Here is a 15,613-nt window from a genome sequence, read left to right as displayed (position 1 = left end):
CTTTCTCTTCTAGTCTGTCTTTTTCTCTCTCAAATTATTTTTTTACAGTTGTTTCTTTCTTTAAAAATTTAATTAATTTGTTTTCAGTTTTCAACAATCACTTCCATAAGTCTTAAATTTTCTCCCCCTTCCTCTCCCCTCCTTCCCTCTTCCCTCCCTCCCTGAGGTGGCATGCAATCTTGTATGGGTTCTACACATACATTCTTATTAAACACATTTTCACATTAGTCATGTGGCATGGAAGAATGGGAGAAACCATGAGAAAAAAAAACAAAACAAAACACAATGGAAAAGAGTCTGCTTCATTCTGCATCCCAATTCCATAGTTCTTTCTCTGGATATGGATGGCATTTTGCATCGAGTCCTTTGGTGATGTTTTAGGTCTTTGCATTGCTTTGAAGGACTCAATCCATCAGAAACAGTTCTCACACACTGTGGCTGTTACTGTGCTCATTTCACTCAGCATCGGTTCATATAAGTCTTTCCAGGTTTTTCTGAAGTCTGACTATTTGTCATTTCTTATAGTGATAATTTTAGGCTTTTGTTGTAGAAATGTGGGAGTTTGGTGGTCTGCCTCCATTGAGAAAATCATCTTGACTGGGAAGTCTGAGTGCTTTTGGATTCAGGAAGAATTATCTTATAAATAGATAATTTAATTAGATGAATTATAGGATTATAGAGTTACAAGGAATCTCAGAGTCTATACAGTTTTACTTCCTAATTTTTACAGTTTTACTTCCTCATTTCTGATACCCAGAAAGGTTAAGCAGTGTGGTTCAGGTTACAGAGGAAGTAATTATCAGAGACTGGATTTAAACCCAGGTAAATACTCTAAGCTCTAGGCTGCCTTCCAATTAATTGAAGAGTAAGCACTCAATTATCTGTAGGAAGTGGGCATGAGTAATCCCCAATAGCAGGGAGAAAAATGCAAATTGTCATAGAAACAAATTACTAAAAAGAGAGGTTAGGGACTATCAAATTTAATACCTTGAGACAAAGAAATCAAGGCTCAAAGAGATTAAATGATTTATCTGAGGTCATACAGTGGATTAGTGTCTGGTTTCTCACTAAAACTCAGATCCAATCTCTTTTCATGCATTGAATTTTTGATTTTTAGTTTGATGTAGGCAGGTGGTCACATGCAGTAGAAAGAACACTGGTTTACTACTCCCAATACATGGATTTGACTTTCAGCAGCTCTGATTTAAAGACTGGGTACATAGGTGACACCATTAGTGCATAGAGTCCTGAACTTAGAGTTGAAAAGACTTGAGTTCAAATCCAGTGTGGCACATTTACTAGCTGTATGACCCTGAACAAGTCACTTGTCCATCTCAGATGAGGAATCTGTAAAATACAAATCTGTAAAATAAGAGTTAGATGAGATCTTAAAGATTTTCTTTTTAGCTTCTTCTTGAACTGGTCCCTATCCCCCAAACCCTGTGTATTCTGCAAGCCTTCTTTTTCTTGCTTTTCCTTGCAAAAGACATTCTATTTCCCAGTTCTCCATTGTCACCGACTGTCCCCCATGCCTGGAATTATCTCCTCTCTTCTCTTATTTATCCTATCTGTATCTTGTATGTACATAGTTGTTTGCATATTATCTTCTTCATTAGACTGTGAGCTTTTTGAGAACAGGGATTATTTTTTGCCTCTCTTTGTATCCCCATTCCTTAGCACAGTGCCTGACACATTATAAGTGTTGATAAATGTTTACTGACTCATTAATTTTTCACTTGATCTGACCTTTTTCTGAGTCATTAATTCTTTTTATAATGTCTCTAGAACCTGTACTACTGGTAGTAGACTAGTAGTAATAGTAATTTTTAGCATTTACATGCAGTTTTATATTTAGTAAAGGCAACTAGGTGGTGCAGTGGATAGAATGCTGGGCTAGGAGCCAGAGAGTTCAAATCTGGCATTAGACACTTGTGATCCTGGGCAAATCACTTCACTTAACCCTGTTTAGCTCAGTTTCCTCATCTGTAAAACGAGTTGGAGAAGGAAATAGCAAACTAGTATTTTCCCCCCCCAAAAAAATATAACCCGTATGAGGTCACAAAGAGTCAGACATGACTGAAATAATTGAACAACTACAACAAAAAGTGTTTTAGAAATATTAAATTATTCTATCCTTACTGCAAGCCTGGAAACAAATTAAAATCTCAGACCCTGAATTTCTTTTTTTTTTTGCTCATTCTTTGATTCCTGAATTCTAAAGGGAAAGTTCTCTGTTCTCCCCCTACTAGGATATAAGTACTTTATCATCTTGTTGTCAGTTCTAATCGCTCAAATATATTTGCATTTCTAGTTTTCTTTGATCTCTTGTTTTCATTCAAATATTCTTCCCAGCTCTAGTTTTCTTGTGAGAAATGCTTGAAAGTCATCTCTCTACTAAAAGTTATTTTTTTTCCTTTTGGGATTATATTCAGTTTTACAGGTTAAGCTTTGTTTGTTTGTTTAAGTCTTAAATCATTTTCTTTTGGTATATGTTCTAGACTTTCCTTACCTTGAGAATATTTCCTGCATAGTCTTCTGTTATCCTAATTGTGGTAATTTGATACTTACTTTCTTCCCTCCTGGATTATTGTGTTTGTTTTGTTTTGTTTTTAACTTGGAAGTATTAGAATATGGTTAGGATATTTCTATGTGTATTTGAATTAGAATTTCTTCTAAGAGGTGACCTGAGGATTCCTTCTATTTTTACTTCCTCTTCTGGCTCTAAAAGTTATGAATAATTTTCTTTTATGATTTAAAAAAATATCTAAGTATTTCATTTGAACTTAATATTCTGAGTATCTGGTTATATACAAATTATTTTTGCCTCATCCTGATTTGCATAGCATATAACTCAGATATCCTAATTTTTTTTGTCTTTCAATTTAATCCTTATATTTGTTGTTCATGAAATCACTGAGTTCTGTTCACTCAGTTCTCTTTTTTAGGATGTCTGCTTCTTGGGTAAAATTTTCCACCTTCTGATTAAGCAGTTTATTCTCTTTCCGAACATTCTAATTTCATTATTTGTCTTATTTAATATCTTCCTTCATTTTATTCCTTGCACATTTGTTATTCTTGTGACCAGTACTTTCTTTTTCTATGGCATTCTTTTTTGTAATGGAGTTACTCATTTCTTTTGTGTTTTTGCCTCAGGATTTCTTATTATATTAGGAGTTTCTTCTGTTTGCTTGTTTCTCCAGTTCTTAGATGAGGCTTTATGTCAGTATCAGACTCTTCCCCTTTCTGTACTCTTAGATATGGTAACTCCATATTTCTCCAGATGCTAGAATCTATAATTGGGATAACACTATACCAGGGACAGGTATAACCCCTGTAGATAGAATGTTGCTTTTGCTTTCCTGTTATGGCTATGGTTCAGATATGGTGAACTGCTTCCCCTCCCCAGTGTAATACTTGAATAAGCCCAAGCATTGGCTCATTATGCCTTCCTATCTTGGAACTGTTATCAGCAGGACCTTCTGCTTACTGCAGTCTAACACTGATAGTGCACTTTCAGTATTTAGATCTATTTTCATAATCACTGGCCAGCAGGCCCATAGCTTCGACTTGCTGTATTGTGGCCTCAAGTATCCTAAACCAGTACCGATCTGAGACATTGGTGATTTCATATCTTTTTACTGGAGTGCCCTTATGTTCACTGGCTTCCACTTCTTCTCCATCTTGGTGCTCTTGCACAATCACCTGCTTGTGGTTCCATGCCACAGTCCCCTACAGAAGATCCACAGTCAGATGGTCTGCAGGCTTGGACTATATTCTGTGTCATTCCTAGACTTAATAGAAGAGTTCACCGTTGTTTGTCTTTAATTTCATTGAATCTTTGTTTCATCTGATGCTTCTTCATCATTGTTAAGGTATTTCTCATGGAAGTCAATCTTGTCCAGAAACTTTCTCATATTCATCCTTATTGTAAGAAAAAGTGTTGATTTCTGTAACTAAATTTTTTGGAATTAACAGTATTGATGGGATTGGGAAGTTATTGTTGGAAGTAGAGATATTATCTTTATCCTAATTATAATTGTGACAGAAAATATTGACATTAATCTTTGAGAAAAATAGATTTTTGGGAAAATGCTTTTGAATTGGTTATGTATCACAAAATAAACCAATGTTGGAGAAATAATTGAGAATAAAAAATAACATGAATATGGATAGCAATAAAAGCTAAATTAAGATTGAATTCTTTTCTAGATTGAAATATATTCGTAAAACAGTCTTAGGTGTCTTTTTTATGGCTTTCAAGACTTGTTATGGTGTGACACAAATATTCTTCTCCAGAATTCACTTATAGAGTCAACAAAACATTTTAAAATTCTGTGTGCCAGGCACTATACTAAGTTCTGAGAATGCAAAGAAAAACAAAAACGGAGTCTCAGGCCTTAAGGTGCTGATATTCTAATGGCAAAATGAAATGTACATGTGTAATTGGAAAGTAATTTTAAAGGGAATATATTAATAGCAATATGGAAGCTGGGGAGGAGAGACCAGAAAAATCTTTCTTCTAGAGAAAAGATTTGAGCTGAGTCTTGAAGGAAGGTAGGAGGAAGAGGTAAAGATGAATATTCCATAGAAGACTGTCAATGAAAAGCCATAAAATCAGGTGATAGTTACGATAGGAGTAACAAGCCAGTGACACTAGATTGTCAAGTGTGTAAATGAAAGTTAAATGCATAAAGACTGGAAACATGAAAGGGCCAAGTTCGGAAAGGGTTTAAAAGCCAAACAAGAGAATTTACATTTGATCCAGGATGTTGTAGTCACTGAAGTTTATTGAGTAGGGGGATGACATGACTGGAGAGAGATTAAGGCTGGACAAATAAATGTGAAAATGATCTACATAGAGTTGATAGTTGTATTCATGGGAGTTGTTGAGATCACCAAGTGAAGAGTATTGGGAGAGAAGAGAATAGGGCCTTTGACAGAGTTTTGGAGGATCCCGGCAGTTAACTGGCATAGATGATGATCCTCCAAAGGAGAAAGAGGGGTGGTCATACAGGTAGGAGAAGAGCCAGGAGAAGTTTCCCACCTCAGTGAGGGACTTGTTGACATTTATAACAAGTTTTCTTAGACCCAGTCAGCATATTTTCAGGATTTTTTTTCTAGCTTTTTTCAGCAGGGCAGGAGTTGTAGCAAAGATAGTAGATGATGATAAAAATAATGAGATGATGCCTGGCAGATGAAGAGCTTCTATAGTATAAATGGCAAGGCACTGCAATCAAGAAGACAGTGTAGAGTTGAACTGGTTCACCACGGGGCCAAGACAGGAAAGGGAAGAGAGTGTAGTCAGGAGTGGCATGATGTCTTTGAGAGGAGGGGGAGCAGATCTCAGTGAATAGGAAGTACAGGATTTGGGGCTGGCAAGGCAGAGGGATCAGTTGAATAACAACAGTTTCTGATCACATTAAAGAATTCAGGGTTTGCAAACTTTGGAGTTCATATGTCAAAATATCAAAAGGAGCATTTCCAAAAAAGAAAGAAGCAATAATGGAAATTATTAGAAAATAGTGTGGCCAATTATATGCCAATAAAACCAACAACTTAAGTGGAATAGATTAATATTTACAATATTGGTAATGATAGTAATAATAGCTAACATTTATGTGGCACTTATTATGTGCTATGGACTGTGGTAAATATTTTGTAAATATTATCTGGTTTGATCCTCATCACAACACTGGGAGGTAAGTGCTATTATTTTGCCTGTTTTACAGATGTAGAAAGTGAGGCAAACAGGTTAAGTGACTTGCCCAGGATCATTCATCTATTAAGTGTCTGAGACTGAATTTGAACTCAAGTCTTTCTTACTTTAAGGCCAGTGCTCACTTCATTAAATCATGGTATAAAATGTATAAATCAACAGAACAAAAATTATAAGGTTTAAAAAATCCAGTCTTTCAGAAAAAGGAATTTAAGTTATAAATGGTCTCTCAAAGGGAAAAAACAAAACAAAACAAAGCTCTATACCAGATGGATTTACAAATTAATTCTGTCAAAAATTCAAGTAGCTATATCTAGTAATTCATCAATTTCTTTTGGAAAAAATAGAAATTAATATTATCCTACCACGTCTTCTACAATATAATAATGGTCTACTTATGTAAACCAGGAAGAATGAAGACTATTGACCAGTATCCCTAATAATGATGCAGAAAGTTAAAATTAATGCAAGGTGGCCATGGCAATATGATATAGAAATATGATACACTAAGACTGGGTTTGACTTTTACCAGGAGTTCAATATTTGGAAAACTGTAAACATAACTGACCATATTAATAACAACAAAAATATTACAATTATATCAGTAGCCAAAAAAGAACTTTTAACAAGAGAACCATCCCCTTTAAAAGAAAAACATTATAGAATATAGGACTAAAAAGACCTTTCCATATTATAAGTAGGAGCTATCTGAAACCTAGAGTCAGCATTATGTGTAATGAGAATACATTAGAGTCCTTTCCAGTAAGATCAGGGGTAAAAAGAAAAAGAGATATATATCATCAATCATCACTACTCTTGTAGCATGCTAGAAATGCTAACTAAAGCAATAAGACAAAAAAGATGAAATTGAAGGAATAAGCATAGACAAAGAGGAAACAAAGTTATCCCTTTCTTATTTAGAAAACCCTAGAAATTATTTACTTAGAGAACCCTAAAAGGTCAACTAAAAATTAATGAATGCCATTAAAAAGTTAATCAGTTTTGTAGGATAAAAAGTAAGATTGCATACATCATCAGCTTTTTTTTAAATTTCCAATAAAATCCAGTAGAAAGAGATAGACATTTCCTTTAAAGTAATTAGGAAGTGTAAAATACTTTCAAGTCCACTTGCTATAACATGCACAGGAAATGTATATATTAGCATTTATAAAATACTATTTACAGAAATAAAGATATAACTAAATGATTAAAGAACTATTCATTGCTCATGGGTAGGCTGAGCCAATATAAAACAAATGACAGTGCTGTCTAAATTAATTTACTTATCCTGTGCCATACCAAGAAAACTACCATACAGTTGCTTTATTGTGCTAAAAAAGTAGTAACAAAATTCATCTGAAAGAACAAAAAAGTCAGAAATCCCAAGGAAAATTGTAAAAACATAAAGTGAAAAGGAAGGGGGCTTAACAATGTTGTTGTTAAGTTGTTTCAGTCATATTTGATTCTCTGTGATCCTATTTGGGATTTTCTTGGCAAGATACTGGAGAGAGTTGCCGTTTTCTCCTCCAACTCATTTTACAGATCAGGAAACTGAGGCAAACAGGTTTAAGTGACTTACTCAGAGTCACCCAGGTAGGAAGTATCTGAGGATGTATTTGAACTCAGATCTTTTTGCCTCCAGGTCTGGTGCTCTATCCCGCTGCTACCATTGAGCTGCTTTGGGTTTAGTAATACCAGATCTCAAGCTTCAGTCCAAAGTGATAATTGTCAAAACAGTTCAGTGCTGGTTACTTTACATATTAAGAAACTGAATTCTAAAGAGTGTGAATCCATGGCCTCAAAGCTTATAAAAGTCAAAGCAAGAACTGTCCTTAGGACCCTTGGCTCCAATTTCAGTTCACTGCATTATATTGCCTCTAAAATGGAGCAAGACTTAAATCTGAAAATTACCTTAACAGTCTTAAAGCATGGAGTTGATTGTCTCTAAATTGGCATTGTTTGTCTCTCTGAGTAAATTTTATACACAAGTATATTCTAAGGTACAAATATGGAATATGACAAGAATACAGTTATATGTATTTTGTCAGCAAAATCACTACTATTAGAATTCATTTTTGGAATACTGATCATTTCAGATTTTTTTCATTGTGTTAATTTGTTTTGTTAAACTTTTTTCTTTCTTTTTTTCTGAAAAACATCTTAATTACATAGGATGGCTGTCTGGGAGAAGGAGGAGAAGGGAGTGACAAAGGAGGACATGTAGACAATCTAATAAAAACAAAAAGTATCAAAAATCTGTTTAAAAGAGAATCTAAAGACTTATAAGTATGAAGGAATCATTTACATATTCATACGAGGTCTCAAAGGCAAGATTTCAAAAGAAAATAGAATTCTTATGTGTGTTCTCTATCACAATATTTCTCTAAGCCATGTTAAGTAAAATTACATCCTCAAGAAAGATATTTATGTGCAAGAGAATGAGTGCTACAGATTTTCTTTTTTCTTCCTGAAAGAAATTCTTCCCTATGTCTGAATCAAAAAAGTTAGAAAAATAAATTCCTCTAGCTAAAATGTTAGGTTATATTAAAATAGGTAGTGTGAACAAGCATAACTTTAGGAAAACAAATAAGTGTATAACTTTCCCCTCTTTGGACCTCTTTTTCTTCTTCTATTGAAGTGGTGGGGGGTGGATGTTGTGGGGAGGAGTGCTGTATGGGCTGATGTGTTCTAACAGCCTGTCACAGGTGGTATGATTTTATAGGATAAACGAGTATGTGATGACTACTATCCTGCTAGATATAATAAATATTTGTTAAAAAAATAATAAGCTCCTATTATGTAAGGGTAATAGTGATAATAATAATGCTGAAGATGATGATCATAGCTAATATTTACATAGCACTTACTTTGGCCAAATATCTCATTTGATCCTCAAAACTTTGGGAGGTAGGTGCTTTTATTATTCCCATTTTACAGATGATAAAACTGATGCAAGCAGAGATTAGGTGACTTGCTCAGAATCACATAGCTGGTAAGTATCTGAGGCTGGGTTTAAACTCAGGTTTTCCTGACTCCAGGCCCAGTGTTGTATTTACTGTGCCACCCAGCGATCTAATCTGATTGTATTATTAGGTATCATGATTGTCACAGTAGAATTAAATTTGAGTTTAAATAAGACCATTCTCTGCTTTCATGGACTTTGGAGTAAAATGGCATGCCACCTGCACAAGTAATTGCAGTACACAATATTACATTAATATGTTTATACTCTGTCACATTTCTGAAGGAATGTCATTTCTTCACCTAGACAGAGCAGAGAAGTGTTCATGCAGGCATTGGCATCTGAATTGGGCTTTAGGGGATGAATAGGAATTCAAGAGATTAAATAAAGATGAGAAAGGATGATTCAGACATAAGAAACAACAGGACTAAAGGCAAAGGAAAAGTAAAACATGTGTATGTTAAGTATGTTCATGATGGAAGAAAGTTTGGTTGTAACATACAATAAAATGGAGGAGAATAACTCCCCACAATACGTATTCTAAACCATCTCATCCCTCCTCAAGCATTTCATAGTGGGTAGCTCCTTCTTCTACCCTCTCATTTGAGGGCTTTGTCTCATACTTCACTGAAAACAGGGAGGTCATTTGACAAGAGTCCCCTCTTCGTCATCTGAGCTCACTCTGACATCACCCTTTTACTCTCCCCTCCACCCCTACTATTTCCTCTTTCACTCCTAACTTATATGAAGGAGTGCCCTCATTCTTGCCAAGGCAAACCTCTCTAGCTGTGCCATTGATACCATCCATACCTGTCTTTTCCGTCAGATTTCCCCCATTATCAACACTACTTACTAATCTTCAGTCTCCTACTGGATCCTGAGTGCTTCTCTGCTGTCCATAAACTCACATATACCTCTTTCATCCTTCAAACCACTCTCCCACCCTCTAAAAAAAAAGGACTTGATTCTACCATTTCTTCACAGACCTCTGCATTAGGTAGATTATTTTGATTAGGTTTGATTATTTTATCTGAGAAGGAGGATTCAACAAGGAAGAATCTGGAGGTGAGGAGGCTGGTTGGACGGCTATTTTATTTGTCTCAGTGAGAGGTGACAAGGACCTAAACCAGGGTGATGACATTGAAAATTGGATAGAGGGGACAGATATGGGAGGTATTTTAGCTCCTCATTCTACTTTATTCCTGCATGGATAGTGAGTCAGATAATTCCAGTGATTAGATTAATTTTACCTGCAGAAAATTCCCTCCATAGTTGTTGTCAGTGATTTGGAGCATCCCTGGTAAAATGGTATTAGTATTATTACAAAGCTCCAAGCCTTATATCTGTGGTAGGGCCTCACCAAACTGAGCTTCATAGTATATTTTATTAATCCTCAGGCATGGCCACTAGGCAGACCCTGAGTCTCCTGGAAAAATGCACAGGTTATTGGAGGAAGGATAGAAAATGATGGCTCTTCAGAGTCTCTTCAACTGAATCTTAGGGTTTTTAGAAAACAAGAGTACCTGCTCTTTGCAGCATCCATCTTCCTAATCATATCTACATATTTGGCTGGAAAAAACTCATTTCAAGAAGATTCTGAATGTCATAAAATGAATATAAATGTAGCTTTAGAAAACCAAGCTATATCATGCTATGCTTCATATATCACTAAGAAACACTGTACTTGAGATTTTGATTCTAAATGTTTATTGGCAATGATGTGTGGAACAGGAAGGAATGCTGCTTTGTTTTCACTTAAGCACCTGGGCTTTTCAGAACTGTTCAAAACACTTTGTTTCATCATCTAAGATAAACTAAATTCCTGTGAAATTTATTGATAAATATAAATAATGATAAGAAGCCTTAAAGCCAGGAAGGATGTTAGGCACCATTTTGTCTGTCCCCTCTTTTGACAGAGGAGGGAATTCCTAAAGCCGAGTGAGGTGAAGGGATTTATTCAAATTTTGTATCTTATGGGAACCTTTCTCATTTTTTAAAATTTTCATCTGTTCAATATAATTTTTTTAGTATTAATCAGTTCAGTTTTAAGAATTAGAAAATTCTAATCCTCTAAATATATTTACTTTTAATTTATTTAAAATATATAATCTTTAAAATTATAACATTTTAAAGAAAACATTTTACATATTTTTAAAATCTTTTCCTTTTAAATAATATTATACTTAAAAATCTATTCAAGAACTGTTTTCATATTAGCCCAACTGTGTTTTGATCTTACTGGATTGTAAGCTTCAGTAAGCATAACAGAGTATTCAATAATAATGGTTCTTTGATCTTATTCTTTAATGACAAATCTCCATGAATTGTCACAGACCCTCCTCAATAACTGGCCTAGATAACCTTTTCATGTCTGCCTTTTAGAATCTTTCTCTGGCTCTGATGTGTCATTTCCTCCATAGTGCTTTCCTTAATACTCTTCCTACCCTCCCTCCCTTCTTACCTTCCTTCCTTCCTTCTCCTTTCCCGATAACATAAAAACAATTGTATACTTATGTTTGGGGTAAAAAGGAAGTAATTTCTGAGAAAAAGCCCTAGCAAGGAGTTTGAGGAGTAGTTGGATAGGCCCAGAAAGTGAGATTTGAACTACATCTTGAAGGTCCCCAGGAATCAGAGAGGAAGAAGAAGAACATTTCAGGCAAGGAGGACAGCCATGGAGTCAGGTGATGGAGAGTCCTGGGCAAGAAGCTAGACCAGTGTTACCAGGGTGCAGCGTGTGTAGAGAAAAGTCAAGTAGAAGAATGCTAGAAAGAAGTCTGCTTGTGAGTGGCTTTGAAACCAAATGGGATTTTTGGGAAAACTAGCACAGATAACTGCGTTTGACATTCTGTGTAGTATTCCACAACCATATTCCTGCAACTTCGATGACAAAAGGAAGGAGATGCGTTTTCTCTTATTGTGGGAGAGGAGTGAGCAAGTTTGGTCATTGTTACTATGTAGCATTCCATTTAGATGTTTGTTTTGTTCTTTCCATTTATGTTGTGGCAGTTGTTGCTTATATGGCTTTCCTAGTTCTGCTTAATTCATTCCATATCACTTCATTATAAGATTTCCTATAGTTCTTTGCATTTTTCACATTCTTCATTTCTATGGAACAGTAATATTCCATTAAATTCAGGGAACGCAATTTGTTTAGCTGTGCCCAAATTGAGGGGCATTTATTTGTAATAAAGTTCTTTTGAGCAATGTTCTCTTAATATTATGAATTGGAACAATCCTTTTCCCTCTACCACCTTCTGGGATAGAATACTAATTGGAACTATTTTATATTTCATGACAATCTTTAGTATTTGTGTGGTTAAATTTTTTCATTTTAAATATATCTGTACATATTTATGCACCATATATAGTCATACACACATACATTTACATATACATCACATACGTGTAAAAATATACTCGATACAATTCTCTTCTTATGTTTCTTTATGATGTTACCTTTTATACTTAAACCTGTGCATGTGTTTTGAACTTGTGTTATATGGTGTGAGAAACTGGACTAACCCTAATTCTGTCAAATAGCTTTTCAGTTTTTTTAGTAGTTCTTTTCAAATGGAGAGTTCTAAGTACTTGTGTTTTCAATTTTATTGTGCACTGTTCTAGTGAAGTTATATCTGAATCTTCTTTGTCTTGTATGTTTTTTCAACTAGTGTCATGTAATTTTTATGGTTGCTGCCTTATACTATAATCTTGAACATGGGGAGTTTGAGCTAAATCAGAGTGCTGCTTCGTCATGTTTAATATTTTTATCTCCTTGAGTTTCTCTACCTTTTCATACACTAAATGCATTTTTATTATTTTCTAGATTTAAAAATTCAGTTTTATATATAATTCTTCATCAAGGAGAAGTGTATTTGGAAGAGAAAAGTTATTTTGTAGGAAGCGTGACCCAACCAAGCCGTATTGCCCAAAGAAAAAAAGGAAGCTATTTTATTCATGAAAATCCAGGATTATATAAAATCATGTTTCCATAGTGACATGATTTTAAAAAATCAATAAATTTTCTTTTAATATTTCTCATCCCAACCACATAACTGAAGCAAAGACTCATCTAAAACAAATATTCTTCCAACATTGCAATATGGTTATAAATGAATAGAAAATCATCTTCTCCTACAATTCAAATTGAAGATCATGAAGATCACCCAAAAGGGCTTTCAGGAGGTATGAGGGTTATAAATGAAGACTTACATAGGAGAAGTGGAATAAAGAATGTCATCAGGTAGTAACAGAAAAAACAGTAACAGAAAAAAAGGGATGTGGCAGTCTCATAGCAAAAGAAGAAAGAGAATTAACTGATGGACACCCTTGTGCTCCAGCTGAATCCACAAAATGTCAAAAGAACATGAAGAAAGGCTTTAGAATGTTGGATCAACCTTTCCACTCTCCCCAGTGGAAGATTTATGGGAGGGCATGGAAAAGAGACACTCAGGATAAGCAGGTATTGATGGTTTGCCATGAGATCATGTGTCTGGAATAAGTTATCTTGACAACATGCTTAAATTTAATGAAGTTATTGATAGGTAATATTTCATTCTTTCAATTGCATTTTCTCTTCACTTAAAAAATATTAATTGATACATGTATTCATTAGAGTTTTATTCCATTTATTGTCTGTATTTGTCGTCTCATTCTGCTGACTTCTTTAGGAAATTATTAGTGCCCATGGTTAAATGCAAATGTGGTTGAATATCTCAATAGTATGTTATAACATCACACATTTTTCATTTCGCATTAGAACCACAGCTCTAACATTTTTGTAGAGTGCAGGGGGTGTCTGTGTGGATTGTGTTTATATCCACTTGGCTTCTCTAAATGTAACTCACATGAAAATATGAATAGATATCTCTAGAACGTTATTCATCTCTCTTGAAAGTAGACTTTGATGCCTTCCCGGAGAGGAGCCCAACAAGAGGGCATGTGGCTATCCACTCTGCTCTTAGAGAGAGTATACCAGACTAGAATTATATTGTTCTGTGTCTTTAAATATTGGTAGTCTAGGGGAGATGATTTCAGTTTTAGACTCAAGACACTTTCTTAGTTTCTCTCTTTTTTTTTTTAAATTTATTTATTTAAATTTTAACATTCATTTTCACAAAATTTTGGGTTCCAAATTTTCTCCCCTTTTATCCCCTCCCCCCCCAAACACCAAGCATTCTAATTGCCCCTATGACCAATCTGCTCTCTCTTCTATCATCCCTCTCTGCCCTTGTCTCCGTCTTCTCTTTTGTCCTGTAGGGCCAGATAGCTTTCTGTACCCCTTTACCTGTATTTTTTATTTCCTAGTGGCAAGAACATTACTCGACAGTTGATCCTAACACTTTGAGTTCCAACTTCTTTACCTCCCTCCCTCTCCACCCCTTCCCTTTGGAAGGCAAGCAATTCAATATAGGCCAAATCTGTGTAGTTTTGCAAATAACTTCCATAATAGTTGTGTTGTATAGGACTAACTATATTTCCCTCCATCCTATCCTGTCCCCCATTACTTCTATTCTCTTTTGATCCTATCCCTCCCCATGAGTGTCGACCTCGAATTGCACTCTCCTCCCCATGCCCTCCCTTCTCTCATCCCCCCCACCCTGCTTATCCCCTTATCCCCCACTTTCCTGTATTGTGAGATAGGTTTTCCTACCGAAATGAGTGTGCATTTTATTCTTTCCTTTAGTGGAATGTGATGAGAGTAGACTTCATGTTTTTCTCTCACCTCCCCTCTTTATCCCTCCACTAATGAGTCTTTTGCTTGCCTCTTTTATGAGAGATAATTTGCCCCATTCAATTTCTCCCTTTCTCCTCCCAATATATTTCTCTCTCACTGCTTGATTTCATTTTTTTTAAAGATATGATCCCATCCTCTTCAATTCACTCTGTGCACTCTGTCTCTCTGTATGTGTGCGTGTGTGCATGTGTGTATGTGTGTAATCCCACCCAGTACCCAGATACTGAAATGTTTCAAGAGTTACAAATATTGTCTTTCCATGTAGGAATGTAAACAGTTCAACTTTAGTAAGTCCCTTGTGACTTCTCTTTGCTGTTCACCTTTTCATGGTTCTCTTCATTCTTGCGTTTGAAAGTCAAATTTTCTTTTCAGCTCTGGTCTTTTCATCAAGAATGCTTGAAAATCCTCTATTTCATTGAAAGACCAATTTTTCCCCTGAAGTATTATACTCAGTTTTGCTGGGTAGGTGATTCTTGGTTTTAGTCCTAGTTCCTTTGACTTCTGGAATATCCTATTCCATGCCCTTCGATTCCTTAATGTAGAGGCTGCTAGATCTTGTGTTATCCTGATTGTATTTCCACAATACTTGAATTGTTTCTTTCTAGCTGCTTGCAACATTTTCTCCTTGACCTGGGAACTCTGGAATTTGGCCACAATGTTCCTAGGAGTTTCTCTTTTCGGATCTCTTTCAGGTGGTGTTCTGTGGATTCCTTGAATATTGATTTTGCCCTCTGGTTCTAGAATCTCAGGGCAGTTTTCCTTGATAATTTCATGAAAGATGATGTCTAGGCTCTTCTTTTGATCATGGCTTTCAGGTAGTCCCAAAATTTTTAAATTGTCTCTCCTGGATCTATTTTCCAGGTCAGTTGTTTTTCCAATGAGATATTTCACATTATCTTCCATTTTTTCATTCTTTTGGTTTTATTTTGTGATTTCTTGGTTTCTCATAAAGTCATTAGCCTCCATCTGTTCCATTCTAATTTTGAAAGGACTATTTTCTTCAGTGAGCTTTTGAACCTCCTTTTCCATTTGGCTAATTCTGCTTTTGAAAGCATTCTTCTCCTCATTGGCTTTTTGAACCTCTTTTGCCAATTGAGTTAGGCTAGTTTTTAAGGTGTTATTTTCTTCAACATTTTTTTGGGTCTCCTTTAGCAGGCTGCTGATCTGCTGTTCATGCTTTAACTTCAAGTCTCTCATTTCT

At 35.3% G+C, this 15,613-nt stretch overlaps 1 protein-coding gene across 1 annotated transcript in view; it reads left to right on the top strand.

Annotated features, from left to right (window-relative positions):
* WWOX (WW domain containing oxidoreductase) overlaps nt 1-15,613 on the top strand; it is a 1,243,673-nt gene that overhangs the window by 400,955 nt on the left and 827,105 nt on the right. The gene's annotated exons all lie outside the window — the stretch shown is intronic.

This window comes from Notamacropus eugenii, chromosome 1, assembly GCF_028372415.1.
Source record: "Notamacropus eugenii isolate mMacEug1 chromosome 1, mMacEug1.pri_v2, whole genome shotgun sequence".
NCBI classification, from domain to species: Eukaryota; Metazoa; Chordata; class Mammalia; order Diprotodontia; family Macropodidae; genus Notamacropus; species Notamacropus eugenii.
Note: the sequence above shows the minus strand (reverse complement) of the source record. Positions and strands in the feature narration are given on the sequence as shown.